At 33.4% G+C, this 16,589-nt stretch overlaps 1 long non-coding RNA gene across 1 annotated transcript in view; it reads left to right on the forward strand.

Annotated features, from left to right (window-relative positions):
* Nucleotides 1-9,309: 9,309 nt before the first annotated feature.
* The window catches only part of LOC117286542, a 273,040-nt gene continuing 265,760 nt past the window's right edge, over nucleotides 9,310-16,589 (forward strand). Inside the window, exon 1 of the long non-coding RNA XR_004517723.1 lies at nucleotides 9,310-9,405. This is a non-coding gene — a long non-coding RNA (uncharacterized LOC117286542). The remainder of the gene's footprint in view (nucleotides 9,406-16,589) is intronic.

Raw genomic sequence — 16,589 nt, forward strand, 5'->3', positions numbered from 1 at the left:
ATTCACTTTTTCAAAACTAACTGTATATATCTCTGCACATTCTCTTTCAGTAACATGACAGAGTTAACCTTCTGTCTTAAAGAACTCACTTGACAATAAAATCTTATCATGATTAATATTCTGGGTGGATGATACCTACTCATGATAATCTATATGGTGCGGTATAGTGTACAACAGTCGTGAGAATAAGAGTGCACAATATTCAGTTTCCATCAACAAGCAAAAGGAAGGAATTATCCAAGGGTGAGCAAGGGTTACTGGTGATCATCAAAGAGATTAACCTACCATACTGTGAGAAAGAAACTGATCTAGATGAAATCATGCAGGTTGTTGTTTCATGAGTAATAAAGAAATTTGTTTTTAATACAGGGATTGTGTGACTTCTGCCAGAATCTGTGAAGAAATATCATAACTTATTAGTGTGAAACTAGGATCAAATTTCAGACAGTAAGCATAAACATTACCTTCGATTCAATACTATATAAAGGTGAAGAATCCTTGAAAAACTGATTGGTTGTTACTACTTTAATCTAGTGATAATTCAAAAGTTGCTTCTGGGAGTGGAGAGAAACTGGTAATAAACGATAATGTTGAGTCCAGAAAACAGAGGTGCGAGGTTGCACAAGCTTTAGAAACAAGTCAGATGTGATTTTTGTGAATATAAACAACTAGCAGAGCTTACAAAAAGCATCACATTGCTTTACTGACACATGACATGAGAGCCGTTACTGTAGAAAGGCACATACAGTGCACCTTCAAGTTACGGCTGGCCTGACACATGAACAACTTGAATTAGGTTAATGGACCTAATTCTGCCTCTTCTTATGTACAGAGTGTACCCACATAAACCCCCAGAACTCAGTTGTATTGACCTACAGCCAACTTGAGTTACAACCATCCTTTGGGAACCTACTGAGTTCCTAACTCAAGGGTCTACTGTATTTAAAGCTGTGAAAGGGTCCTTCTGCCTGGGCTGAGATAAGGAACCATTACATTACTGAAACTAACCTGACAATGTAGAGTATGGTACCCCCATCAAAACATCTAAGGTAGGTTTCCTATTGTATTATAATCTTGATCACTTCCCTGTACCCTGACACATAGACAGTGATAGCAAAATATCAGAATTTACACAAAGAAGCCACGGTATCAGTGGTTTTGTGGGAAACATGTTTGTTATGGTTTAGGTCTAGATGTATCCCCAAGCCTCATGGGACTATAAGTGGATGCATCTATAAGATGTGATGCTGGATTAAGGGTAGGTGATTACTAAATCACTCCATTGATTGGTTTGCCAGCACCTTAATCCCAGTAGCCTGGATTCTATATAAGGGACAGAAAGAAGCCTGTCTTCCCTTAGTTGCTTTAGCTACCATGTGGGTGTCATTCTTTGTGACGCCCTTCTGCCAGGCTACCCTGCCTTGGAGCCAGCTGATTATGGACTAAAACATCTATAAACTATGAGATAAATAAATCTTTCCCCCTTTAACTTTGGGTGTTGGGTATTTTTGTCTCAGGAATGAGAGAAATAACTATAATAGTGTTATTACCACTGTATATGTGGCTAATGAAAAGGAAAATGTGTTTTTTACAATGACTGCAGAAAAAGAGATAAAAATAATTATTTGATATGGGAAATATAGCAGTATATTTACTGCCCTATTAAGATTGTGTAATATTTTGCTTCTGTGAAAGAGCAGTCATTAGGGAATCTTATAGCCTTAAATAGTAAAGAGAATATCATGCTGATCCACTATAATAAGAGCAATATGGCATCATGCTAACTATCCAAAAAGCAAGAGCTTGTATATCCTACAAAGATGCATGTTGATCAAATGTTTGAACATAATTCTCATGTAGACTCAATGACCGGCCGCAGAAATGATGTGATCATGGCCACAAAGGTCTGAGTTCTGCCAGGACTTTTCCGTTAGGTTGAAGAATGCATTGCTGCACTCCCTTCTACTTTCTACACATCATGGCCACTATTAAGACCCTTTTGGATTTGGGGAGGCAACATGAACTACAAAAGGAACTAGTCCTTTGATCATGTGGTTCAGGGTAATATCAATGTGTGGTGAAATATACAGCCACATTGTGGGTTATGTATCTTTTCATATTAAGAACAGTCCATCAGATCCAATTAGGCTAATGGACTCTTTATTTTATTTATTTACTTTGAGACAGAGACTCACTATGTAGTTGAGACTGACCTGGAACTCACTATGTAGCCCAGGCTGGTCTCAAACTCACAGCAATCCTCCTGCCTCAATCTCCCAAGTGCTGGGATTATAGGCATGCGCCACCATGCCCAGTTTAATGGACTCTTTGGATCAAAATGAACGTTTTATGAAATCTGAAGCTGTCTCTTGTAGGATATTCTTATCCTGGTTTCCCTGAGATACATGGTGAAAAAATATAACTTCTATCCCCAAGTATTACTGTTCATTTTGAAAGTGGCTCCTTGTATGTTATCACAGTCTAATATTTTGAATGTCTGAACATGAGAGATCAAGTTATTATATAACTGTATGTTTTTCTTTCTAATTTATGAGTTTTTTTTCCTAAACTAAAATCCCAAGTTTAATTGCAGTGTTGGAATGTTGCAATAAATTAGTGGGCTTTGGATTGCAGTTTAGGCAATTGTCTCTAAAAGATTCTCCAACCACTGCCTAAGACAAGGACTTATAGACTATTATGAAAAATCACTGGGTTGCTAGTTAGAAGTCTGAGAACAGAAAATGTAGAGGACTCAAGGCAAGAAAGTTTTGAAGAAAAGCTTGTGCATAAAACTCTGATTATGATAATAAAAGGACATTCATGTTTTATAGTCATATGCACTTGAGTAGATCACCCCAAAAGGTATATCCATATATCTAGAGAGGTTAAATTATAACAATGAGCTTCTGATATGGAATCAGGTTTTTCTATGATCAGGTTTTTCTATCTTTATTATCAATACTCATTAGTCCTAATATAGCAATGAAATGTTCTATTGCCTAAGGCACTAGCTTTCAGAAATATCTCTGAAGGTTAGAATGACATCCTAGAAGACAGACTATTTACATTGAATGAGTGTTCAGTACAGGTTTTTTCTGATATGATTAATGAAATCAGTATAATTTTGTTCTAACAATCATTTTTATTAAACTAATTACAGAATTTTTATTTCCAATCCCTGAATGTGTAGGCTTTTCTGTCCTAGTACTGGTGACAGAAGCTAATGAGACTGTTTCTCCTAGCAGGGTACCAGCAGGTGTAGTAATTACTGTAATATAATCAGTTTGAATTATTGGCTCTGATTATCATGGTAAACCGTGATTGCTGATCCATATGTGTGCAGGAAGGTGTAAGTATAGAACTTGTGGGATCCCTAATATATCACATACTTATTTCATTCCTGTAAATAGTGACATATACTCAACGCATCAATCATAAAACAAAAGAGTAAAGCAAGTAAAGGCTTTAGATTATTCAAGATAAAGTACATGATGAACTAATTTAGAACTTCTGAAATATTAGCAGAGTTTGAAGACAGTCTATAGTTGCTAGTAGAGAATGTAGAATAGTTAAGCTTTAGGAAAAGTTACAATAATAAGGAACATAGCCTATTCTAAACATACTGTGAAATTTTATCCTTTGTAGGTAGGGCAGCCAACCACCACACTGACAACTCTGTGTTCCTACTTGAGTACTACATAATTTGTACAATTTTATTTTCTTTTTTTTCTCATTGAGTTTATTGATACATTTTAGGGATACAGTACAGTTGCATTCATCATTGAGATCTTGTACCTCTACATGACAGGTCTTGGTTCTCATTTCTTCCCCTTGTCCAGCTACTTTACTGAATCTGTCAATTAAATCAGCAGACTTTTGACAGATTTTTTTTGGAACTTCTATGTAGAGTGTGATGAAATCAACAAATAGTGACAGTTTAACTTCCTTCTTTCCTATCTTTATTCCTTTTATTTCTTTCTCTTGTCTAATTTCTGTGGCTAATGTTTATAGAACTGTATTGAACAGGAGTGGTGACAGTGGACATCCTTGTCTTGTTCCTGATTTTAGCATGAAAGTTTGCAGTTTTTGATCTATTAGAATGATATTGGCTGTTGATTTTTCATAGCTAGCCTTTATCAGGCTGAGAAAATGACCATCTGTTCCAATTTTCTGTAGCGTTTTCATCACGAATGTGTGTTGAATTTTTTCAATTGCTTTTTCTGCATCTATGGAGATGATCATATGGTTTTGTCCTTGACTCTGTCAGTATAGTGTATAACATTTATTGATTTATTTATGTTGAACCATCTTTGCATCACTGTGATAAATCTGACTTGGTCAGGGTGTATGATCTCCTTGATGGTTTTCTGTATTCTGTTTGACAGTATCTCATTGAGAATTTTTGCGTTAGTGTTCTTTAGGGAGATTGTACTGTAGTTGTCTTTTTTGGTTGGGTCTTTCCCTGGTGTTAGAATCAAAGTAATACATGCTTTGAGGAATGAATTTGGAAGTATTGCTTCCCTTTCAGTTTCATTGAAGAGTTTAAAGAGAATTGGTGATAGTTCTTCTCCGTATGACTTATAGAATTCAGCAGTGAAGCCATCAGGGTTTGGGATTTTCTTTGTTGGTAATGTTTCAATGACATTTTCAATTTCACTGAATGTAATTGGGGTTTGTAGATTTGTTCTATCTCTTCATTCAACTTTGGAAGTTCATATGCATCTAGGAATCTGTCCCTTTCTTCTGTATTTTCCATTTTATTAGAGTACAGGTTTATGAAGTAGGTATTGATGATCCTCTAGATTTCTGCTGGATCTGTTGTGATTTCACCATTTTCATTCCTAACTGCATGAATTTGAGCCTTTTGTTTCCTTTTATTGATAAGGGTGGCAAAGGGTTTATTGATTTTATTTATTTTTCAAAAACGTAACCGATTCATTGATTTTTTTGTATAATTCTCTTAGTCTCCATTGTATTATTTTCTGCTCTGATCTTTATAATTTCTTCCTTTGTATGAACTTTCAGTTTGTCTTGCTCTCCTTTTTATAGGAGGTTAATGTTAAGCATTAGGTTGTTTTGAGCTTGTTCTGTTTTCCTAGTATGGGCATTCACTGCTATGAATTTCCCTCATAGAACTGCTTTCATTGTGTCCCAGAGATTCTTGTATGTTGTATTGGCATTATCATGTAATTTTAGAAACTGTCTAACTTCTTTAATTTCCTCTCTGACCTAATGGTTGTTCAGCACCGTGTTATTTAATTTCCATGTGTTTGTGAAGTTCTTGTGGTGTCCTAGGCTATTGATTTCCAGTTTAATTGCACTATGGTCTGTTAATATACAGGGGATAACTTCACTTCTTTGCACTAATTTAAGAATGTTCTATGAGCTAGCATGGGGTCTATTTAGGAGAATGACCTGAGTGCAGCTGAAAAGAATGTATATTCTGATTTTGTGGTGTGGAAAATTCTGTATACATCTACTAAGTCTGTTTGTTCTAAGACTTGGTTAAGTTCTGTTAGTTTGTTGTTGGATTTTGTCTAGATGAGCTATCTATTTGTGCCAGTGTAGTTTTGAGGTCCCCCGCTACAATTGTATTAGTACTTATTTGTTTTTCAGGTCCATGAATATTTGTTTTGTATAATCAGGGGCATTGGTATTCAGGACATATATATTTATGATTGTCATCTCTTCCTCTTGTATTGTTCCCTTTACAAGGATGTAATGACCTTCTTTGTCTCTCTTAATTAGTTTTGTTTTGAAATCTATTCTGTCTGCAAATAAAATAGATCCCTAATTAATAACTAAATAATATCTAAAATTATACCTAATAATAATAATTTTTATCTACTAATACCTAAAGAATAAATTTATCCCAGGCTCCTGCAATATGGAGAGCTGTTTTCCATCCTTTCACTCTCAGTCTCTGAATCTCTTTGTGGATTAAGTAGCTTTCTTTTGCACAGTATTTACTGGATGTTGCTTCTTAACCCATTTTTGTCAGCCTGTTTCTTTTGATTGGTGCATTGAGGCCACTACCACCGATGATTATAACTGTTATGTATTGACTTTTTATGGTCATGTTATTCTCCTTTAGTTGGTTCTTTTATTTTTTATTTTTCCCTCTCTCACTTTAATTCTTGACTTTCCTGTTTTATTTGCACTTTTGGACCTCATGGAGTTCTGGCCTTCATTGTCTTTTTCCAGGATAATTTTTAGAAGTGTTTGGTTGCCAGTCCATTGTTCATGAAATTTCTTAGGTGTTCTTTGTCGTGGAAGTATCTTATTTCCCCATGAGTTTTGAAAGGCAGTTTTGCAGGATACATCACTTTAGGTTGTAGGTTGTTTTCTTTTGGGGCTAGAAATACCTCACTCCAGCCTCTCCTTGACTTGAGGGTTTCTGTTGAAAAGTCTGCTGTGATTCTGATGGGCTTTCCTTTTCATGTAATTTGTTTCCTTTCTCTCACTACTTGTATTTTGTTCTTCTGTTTGGTTTCTGGGATCTTGCTTATTATGTGCATAGGTGTAGATTTATTTTTATCATGGCTAGCTTGAGTCCTATTTGCATCACTTCTCTGTATGTCAAATTCTTCCCCTCTATTTCGGAAGATTTTGTCATTCATTCTGTGATCAGTTTTTTATGTCATTTTTACTTTCTCCTGCTATTTCACAGATGCCTATCTGTCTTATTTTATTCTTCTTGGAATCATCTAAGAGTTATTGGATCAATTTCTCATTATCCCTTACTGTTTTTAAGGGATCTCCGTTTACATGGTCAAAGACCTCAATTCTAGGTTTTATATCTGAAATTCTATTTTTTCCTTCATTCATCCTGCTGTGAATGCTTTTCATAGAGTTTTTTTTTTAATCTTCTGGTTATCTTTTTGAATCTGTTTCATGGATTCAGGTTCCACATCTTTCCTATGCTGTTCATTCATGGTTTCCATCATGGCCCTCAGCTCATGTATTTTTGATCTATTTCTGTTGGTGAGTCTCTAATCATGTCTTTCATTCTTCTTACCATCTCTGTGGCTATCTATGAAATTATGTCTGTTTTGTATTTTTCTAGAGACTCATTTATCTGCTTTTTTACATCCTATGCTCTCTGTTCAGGGTGTCTGGATGGTTGACTGTCAGACTTTTCCACCTCATTTCCCCCAGAGTTTACCTTTGATGAGGTGGAAGTCTGTGTTTGTGTCTTGTTTAAATGTCTTCTCATTTCTATTTTTGTTGTTGATACTGTCCTTGGTTTAATTCCTGGGTCAATACTTCAATCTTCCTGATATAGCTGGTCTTTAGGTTCTGAGTCTCTATTGACTCTGAGGCCAACTCATTTTCATTATACCAGAGAGGACAACTGATTAGATCTATCATAACACCTTTGCCAAGTAATATAATCAGCAACACAATAGTACCAAGTATAGCTTAGAAAATGACAATCTTTTGTATTTATTAGTCTATCTTATTTAACCGTGTGAATGAAATCAAAATCATGGACCAGTGCAAAATATTTTTATTGTGAGTAAATTCTTCAATATAGCAACGTCACCCTTCAGAATTGAAATTTAGCAGAAGTTGGGGAGGGAGGGATAGATAGGATAGATTAAGGTTAGAAGTAAGGTCAGAGAACACAGGAACATTGCACAAACTCTAGGGAGCTCTTGAAGAGAAGAGGAGAAGACAGAACAAAATAATCCCAAAACAGAATAAACTGACAACAGTAGGGAGGCTAGGGACTGTAATCACTTTCTTTTAAAACTAATAGCAATTGAGAGAAGGAAAAAGAGAAGAAAGGGAAAAGAACAAAAATATATTTAAATTAGGATAGAAATAGGAACAAAAAGTGAGAGTAATGGATATCAAGGTGGGGAGGGACAGGAGATAAGAAGTTCAAAAGAAAAAAATTGAGAAAAGGAAAAGATAAAAGTATTTTAAATGATTAAAGATAAGTGAACAATATCACTTTGAAAATAAAAAATACAAATAGAAAGAGAGGCCCTCCTTCAGTGTATGCCTGTATTGACACAATATACATTGTGAGCAGGAGTGTGCAGTTCTAAGCTAATTAGCCTCAGCAAGCCAGCAGCTGTCTCCTGAGGCTCAGGCTGAGTTTTGGCTGCAAGGCCCAAGTTGAGATCTCCGTCCTCCTGCTGGGTTGAACTCTCCAAGGTGCTAATGCAGGTTCTGATGTGAGGTGCTGGTCCCTCCGACTTACTGATTATGGTGGTGTGGTGTGCTTTTATTGCAGATTTTCTTCACTTTTCCAGTGGGCCTCAATTTTCATCTAGAAGCCTGAGAGAGCCCTTCTTTCTCTTGTTTTCAGGGTGGTGGGGGTGCACAAACACTGCTGTGTTGGTACGGGTATGGCTATTCGCCTCTGCTGCGCTGGGTCAAAGGGGCCATCCTACCAGAGGGTTGCAAGCTGCTGCCAGTCTCCTCTGATGTGCTGGGTCCTGTTCTCTAATCGTAAAACTCAAAGTCTTTTCTTGCCCCTCTGTGTTCACTTTACAATTTACCCAATTAGCTATGATTTCCCATTTGCAAATTGAGTTTTTATGTCTAATATTCTCAGTCTTCCCATCTGTTTGGAAAATGTTTATGCATACTTAAAATTTTTGTTCTTATGTTTTATTAATTCTTTTGAGATATCAAGGTGATAGGAAATATAAAAGAAGTGAATAAGAAATTTTGTTAATATCCATAAGTCTACAAAAAAAAGTATATGTAATAAAAGCGGAACAATATACTTGAATAAATGTGATTGTTTTCCTCCCTTGCAAGTAGATTAATTACTGCTGATTGATTGCATTGATATAACCAAAAACATTTTATTTCACATGTTTCAAGACACATAATAGTGAAATATGAGAGCAACTATCTACTAAAGTAGGTACATGTTGAAGTTTCAAATAAAAAGGAAAATATTCAGAAAATTGTTTCTAATGTATTAGTAACTAACAACAAACAGCATTAAAATGCAATTCAGAATTTCCTTCACATGCATGAAGTACTTAGAGGAGACAAGCACTTATGGGAAAATTCTTAGATCCAAACATAGGCTTTACTGGCAGACCTTGCAGAGAATTGCTTTCCTCAAAGACCTGGTGCAGTCAGTGCCTCACAAGGCATTTGCAGTTAAGGCTCCTGTGCCCCGGCTGCCCACATTCTCATCCAAAGTTGCATTCACAGCTCAGGACTTAGCACTTGGAACCCTCTTATTAGGAAATTTGAAAATATTTTTCTCCACTCTAACTCAGTACTCAGTACTTCACTCTTAGCCAAATACCTTCTGCTCCTTCTTCCCAGGACCATAGAACCATGGGAAGACTTTTCAAGGTTCTCCACATGTGCTGACCTCTACTTTTAGCTGGCTCCACCTGCGTGCTGCCCCATGGAGAAGTTCAGAGTGTAAGTGCTGTTTCTACCTTTAAACTCTTGTTTACACTGTTGAACTAAGTGTTTAAATATTTGACTGCTATTACATTTTAGGCTTATTGCTTTACTTGGCTGCTCCAACACCTGGCAAATCAATTCTTTTTGCAGCTCCCTGGAGCTGGGGATGATGTATTTAAGTCTCATACATTGAAAGTTACAGAATATCCCTGAGAGAAATTATGAGACCAAAATAAAAAGGATATATACTTCATTCATGAGTTGGAAAACTAAACATTTTAGAGACACACAAATTAATCTCTACATTTACTAAAATCTCAAAACTCCAGCAGCAAGTTTTTAAAGAGTAACAACAGAAATGAAACTTTTCAAATCAATGAAAATAAAAAAGGGCATAAAATAGTCAAAATTGTGTGGAAATAGAGGAAGACATTGACAGATATACACCACTGTTTTAGCTACAATATTCAAGGAGTGATATTGAAATATAGTTAGATATGCATATTAATTAAACAAAATATAAAGTACAGATAAATACACTTCACACATATTCCAATGATGTTTTTTTCACTTTAACATATTTTTTCCTAGATGTTTAAAAACACTTTATATTCTGAAGTGAATTTTGACTTTCAGGAGAGTAGAAAATAAAGTACTAAAATTCCCTAAATCACTTTCTTTAATGTTAACATCTTACATAACCATGAAAAATGTATCCAAAAAATAGCAAGAAATGAATAGTGGTGAAATATCATTTGATAATTGAGTATTTAGATTTCACCAGTTTTTCTGTGACATTATTTTACAAAATAGACTTTCATTGGATCAGAGCTTCATCTTCACAGTCTCTTCTAATCCTGATTATCTCCTAAAACTTTCATCTCTAAATATAGGCACATTAGTAGGATTTTGATACAGGAATTTAGGGAGCATAAATAAACATCCAGTTCCTACTGTCTGTTCTTAAATGTGTCCACATTTTCTCATCTCATAATGATACACATCAAATTAGATTAGGATGTCACCTAAGGACCTAAGATTCATCATCTCTTTAAAGGCTCTAACTATTATTGTACCAGAACAATCTGCGTACAAGTTGTAACACTTAAAAAGATATTTTAAAATGGCAAAATTCAGCCTTAAAACTGTTCTAGTAGTTTCCTTGGAAAGCACTGTATGAAACCCATGTCAATTAACTGAGGTAAATATACTAACTACTTAGCTTTCCATTATATACACTTGAAACATAAAATCTCCCTAATTAATTATTTATATTTTATACCTTTCAGTTTCCTAATGAGATGTAAAATATTACTTATAACCAGAATTATTAAAATAGGAATTCCAATTAGAATATTTTGAAAATTAAGGTATAACTCATGCCAAAAATAATCACTATGACAGAATAAACTTTCATATCTAATGAAAAATATAAAAATTGATATATTTCTGATGATAGAAACTACTCTCTAAATTTAATATATAAAATACATTTTCATCTCATTATGCATATAAAAATTTTAATTAAGCATATATCTCTTCTTGGAAATATTTTCACTTCAACAATAAATTTAACATTTTAATAATTGAGTCCTAAAATGTGTTATTTTCATAAGTATAGAATAACTTGGAAAATAAATAGTATAAAATTTCATCTAAATATGCCAAATATGTATTAATATTCAGAAAGTACATTGAAAAAATTTGGATTCATATTTACATGGAAAATAGTATCATTACCAAAGTTCTAAATCTCTTCTTTCTCTGACATCTTCAATTAAATAGTAGCTGAAGTATAGTTAAGTCTAAGAGACTGTTACTGAAATTTTAAAACCAATAATTGATGGAAATAGGCCAGTGTAAAACCCTTTCCAATTATGAGCTCCAGGTGCTCTTATCCATAAAAAAATTAAATAGTGAGAATCATGATTTTAGATAGTCATCATGAGGGAGAATATTTTAGAACTGTAAAGTTTATCTATCTCTTAGCCCTAGAGATATAATTAAATCTAGGGGCTGGGGATGTAGCTCAGTGGCACCACCTGCCTTTCAAGTGCAAGGTCCTGAGTTTGAACTCCAGTACTACAAAAAAAAAAAGAGATATAATTAAATCTAGAGACATATATTATGTATTTTTATAGCTACATATTTAAGCTTCTGTTTATTTGTCCAATTGCATTTTATATTAGACTATCTTAGAGTTGTAATTAATACTAAAGGGCAGTAGTACTTTTAATTGAAATATAATGTAAGTACCATGCAATTTGCCCTTTTAAATTATATACTGTATTTCAGTCTGCTTTATTATTCTCACCACATTTTCATTGTAGGACATTTCTATCACCCCAAATGGGATTATATGTGCAATAACATACCCTGCTTCTTTTCTCCCTCTGTCCTTGAATACCAAAATATACTGCTTTAGTCCATAGAAAGCCTACTGTGTACATTACACATAAATTGAAGTATACATAGCTTGACCTTTATGTCAGGATTTTTTCACTGAGAATAAAAGTTATTAGAGAAAGATCATGATGTTGTAAATATCAGAACTCTATTAATTTCAAATCTGGATACTATTTCAATGTATTTGTGTACTATATTAAATGTATGTCTCTCTTATTTGAAGATAATTTGATTTATTTATATTTTCTAGGTATTATGTATTATTATGTACAATGTTACCATGAACAGTCACGTATGAGTGTAATTATGGGATATATGGTTAGCAGTAGAATGGTTAGGCCATATTATTACATTATTTTACTTACTGAGGAACTGTCAAAATTTTTCCAAAGTCATTTTACATTTTACATAATGTGGTGCTTAAGTTTATTGTGCTGATTGGCTTAGGAATCACCCAGAAAATTACTAAAGCACACTTCTGCTGTATCTAATTAGGTCATGGAAGCATAACCTTGGGTAATATTGCTGCCTTGCTTTGTCCTGTCTGGCACTGTTTCTCTGCTCCACTTCCAGTTGCCATGAACTTAGCATGTTTATTCCTTCAGACCAGTCTGCCATGATGGTTCTATTGTGGAACCGGCCAACCATGGACTTAATTCCCCTAAAATGTAAATGTAAGTCATATTAACAACCCTTTTCTTCATGTTGTGGGTGTAGAATATTGTGTCTCTATGACTGAAACACTGAAAATGATACTTGTTGATGGACTAGTATGTGAGAATTTCAGTTGTTACACTTATTACCATTTAATTAGATAGTCTAGGGCCAGAGATATAACCCAATTACAGAGCACTTGCTTTGTATGTAAGATGCCATGGATTTATTGCCTAACAGTAAGAAAAAATGAAAACTAAAAAATAAGCATTCTTGAGAAGTGACTGTAAAACTTTCATATCAGATTTTATTTCATAGGCAAGATATTACCCCAACCAAATTATAAGAAAACTTAAATTTTAATACAACATTCTATAAAACATAGAACTGTACTCTTTATCTAGATTGTGGGTTTTCTACTTTTATAAATTTGCATTACAAAATAAAAACTACAAGTATTGAAAGTACTCTAATTTAATTATGAGTAGGCTGTGTTATCTGTGTTTTCATTTACCAGCACTAAACCATAGACTGAAATTTTTGATATAAATTTCCTTTAATGAATTATAAACAACATGAAATACAAAAGAAGCTTATGTAAAAGCCCCAAAGAATCTATACATTTTAAATTGCACAGCATTCTGAGAAACAAGATGAAGTCAATTGCCATGCCACTCTGCTCTGCATCAGATATACATTTGTCCATTTGTCCAACATATCCATTTTTCATGTAACAGCTACATAATATTCTAGTTATTATGCACTTCGATGTCCTAGTGATACTAATCATCCTCATTAAAAAGTTATAAATATCCGCATATTTAAAACAATAAGGTCTGGGCTGGGGATTTAGCTCAGCACTTTGGTGGCCTGCCTTACAAGCGAAAAGACCCGAGTTCAATCCCCGGTACCAAAAAAAAAAAAAAAAAAAAAGGACTTACAAATAATTGTATTATTATTTTTCAATAATAATATCTCTTGGCTACTTCAGGCAAATCATGAAAGTCCTCTTTAGATTAATTATACAATATTTATATATGCTCTTGACCCACATTATGTAACATTGGATTACCAGTTTCCATTAGACCCTTTAATGGACTAAAAATTATATATATATATATATATATATATATATGTGTGTGTGTGTGTGTGTGTGTGTTCTTTTTAGTGCCAACATAATGCACCTTGAGCTCTTAGACATTCCCAGATGACTATTTCATGAGATAGTTATAATAAATGTCAGAGATAATTATACTAGTGTAAATAATGTTTTTATTTTTCCCTTTCCTTATCTAGTTTCTATGTCCAAATTTCTTTGCTGAGATTCTATTTGAGGAAAGTGATTATTTCTTTCTTCTGTGTGTGTGTGTTGTGTGTTTGTTAGAGATCTAAAGTCCATGCTCAGCCAACACAATTTATGTCACTGCCTTTAACAAACCGTCTTCTTTCCTTATTGACTGTATAAGCAGAATAATGGCAGAAGATGCTTGATTCTAATTCCTAACTGACATGACTTTTGAATATGTCAAAAGAGAATTAAACTTGCAGATGAAATTAAAGTTGCTAATCTAATGATCTTTAAACTGTAAGATTATTATGGATATTTAGGGTATACCTAATCTGATCTCTTATGGTCCTAAAAACAGAGAGGGAGGTCCTAGAGTGACTTGGGGTGACAAGATGTGAGAAGGATTGTATGCATCCTTGTAGCTATGAAGATGGAGAAGTGAAAAGAAATGTTGTTAGCCTTAAAATGTGAGAGTAGACCTGAGTGACAAGTGGAAATTAAACAAGAGGCTAGCTTCTATAGCTACAAGGATCCAAATGCTACAGCAACCCTAAGAGCAGGAAATAGATTTTCACCAAAGCCTCCCAAAAGAAATCAGCACAACTCACACACTGATATTTTCCCAGAGAGACCCATGTCCATCTTATGATATACAAAACTGTAAGATAAATTTTAGTGTTTTAAACCATGAAATTTGTATCAATGACTTCACCCAACAATGTGACTCTAATAAAAATGAGACATAAAACACTGATCTGAGTAGGAAGATAAATAAATCTCATTTGTTTTTACTCAACTTCTCTTTTCTCTACCAATATGGAAACGTTTTTAGTTAATCTAGGTTAAGTAATTAATATTTCTAAGTGCAAAGAACATTTGAGTTTCTATTGTGTATACATTAGCAATGGAATCTTAATAGAAAATAAGGGAGGGCAGGGGAATGGGGAAAAAATAAGAATCAAGACTGATTATGTAAAGGTACAAATTTCCAATAATGAATGCCATTATATTGTATACATTAAGTGTACCAATAAAATAAATTAAAAACAAAAGAAGATAAAAGGAATTTAAAGTTACTTTTTGATATATTTTAAGAGAAAATAAAATATATTCATCATGAAAAATTTGTTTATATTCCAATCTCCAAAAGTATTATATGTTTGTATATTATTTTATAATGCATAAAACAATTTTGCTAAACTGAAGCCAATAACCATTAAGTTATGTATGCAATTATATAGTTATGTATTTATGTATAAACACAGCCAAATAATCTAAAAAGAGAGTAAAAGCACTGATTAACATAAAAAGAGATTATAAATGAGATATAATAATGAATAGCCTGAACAGCCAAATAATTATTAGGGACAATTTTGAAAATTTACACTGTAGTAAATTGGAAAATCTAAAAGACACACATACATTTCTAGACATATGTGACCTACAAAAATTGAACAAAGAAGACACATGAAACCTAAACCAACTAGTAGCGTAATGAGATTGAAGTAGTAATGCAAGCTTCCCTCACAAAGAAGAAGAAAATCACCTAGGGAGTTGGTTCTCTGGGATTTTTTTGCCACGCTCAGCCATCCAGACACAGACACTCAAACACCACTGTAGCCATGATCCAAGTGGTACAGGTATGTTCTAATTTATGTCATTTTGTTATTTTCTACTGTTTCATTCATTATTTATTCTCACTTATTTATGTACCCTTCTAATGAGATTCTTATTTCCCACATTCTCTTGGTCAGTTTTATCTTTCTTCTGTGTTTGTGTGAATACTTTACATAACTTCTCCAAAGCAGGCTTAGTTATCATGAATTTATTTAGTTTATGATTATCTTAAGAAACCTCTATTTCCCCTTTGATTCTAAAGGACAATGTTACTGGCTATTTTAATCTATTTTGGCAATTATTTTCTTTCATGGATTGAAAACTACTCATTTCAGACCTGCTGTTATAGTTTCTGTTGAGAAATCTGGTGTTTCTGATAGATTTGCCATTAATAGTGTTTTTTGCTATTTCTTTACTTGTTTTGCTTATTACTATTATTATTATTATTATTATTATTATTATTATTTCTTTGTTGTGAATTTTTGGCATCATACCTATAATGTTTCACAGAGAGTTTCTTTCCTTATGTTTACTTGAAGCTATAAATGCCTCTAAAATCATAATGTTCATCTCTTTCTTCAGATTTGGAAAACATTCTGCTACTCTTCCACACCATTTATTTTCTATTACATTTGCCTGTATTTTTACTTATTTTTCTAATGCTACAAATCCCATGCTTAGTCTTTTAATGTTTTCTCAGATGTCTTCTATACTCAGTTCATGATTTTTTTCTTTCTTACTGAGTGATCACATTCATCCATCTTATCTTTACTACTGACTGCATGTCTGCCTTGATTTTCTGTTCTTTCCCCTTTTTGACTCTACTTATTGGTACGATTTTAAACTGAGATTTAAATATTGATTTATTGGGCTTTTCATTTTGAAGGTTTGTAGTGTTTTCTAGAATATATATATCATTATTGAGTAATTCTTTCATGTCTTGTGCCCCTTAATTCAGACAGATGTTTATTTGTATCTTCTTTTAATTCACTGATCAGTGTAAAATGATTTTCAAAACTATTTCACATTTTATCTACTTTGATATCTAGTATTCAGTTATTTGAGAATAATGAACTTTTGTAGGAATTCTGTTTCTTGTTTTTTTTTTTTACTCTTCTTATGTTTTTTGTTGCTATTGAACTTTGTGCAACTTCTACTATTATGTTTGGGTTTTTTAGTAAAAAATTTTCTCTAACAAATGTGCCTGAGCTGTAGATACACCTCTTTTTCAATG

Source organism: Fukomys damarensis, unplaced genomic scaffold (genome assembly GCF_012274545.1).
Source record: "Fukomys damarensis isolate Sample0158 unplaced genomic scaffold, DMR_v1.0_HiC HiC_scaffold_17, whole genome shotgun sequence".
NCBI lineage: Eukaryota > Metazoa > Chordata > Mammalia > Rodentia > Bathyergidae > Fukomys > Fukomys damarensis.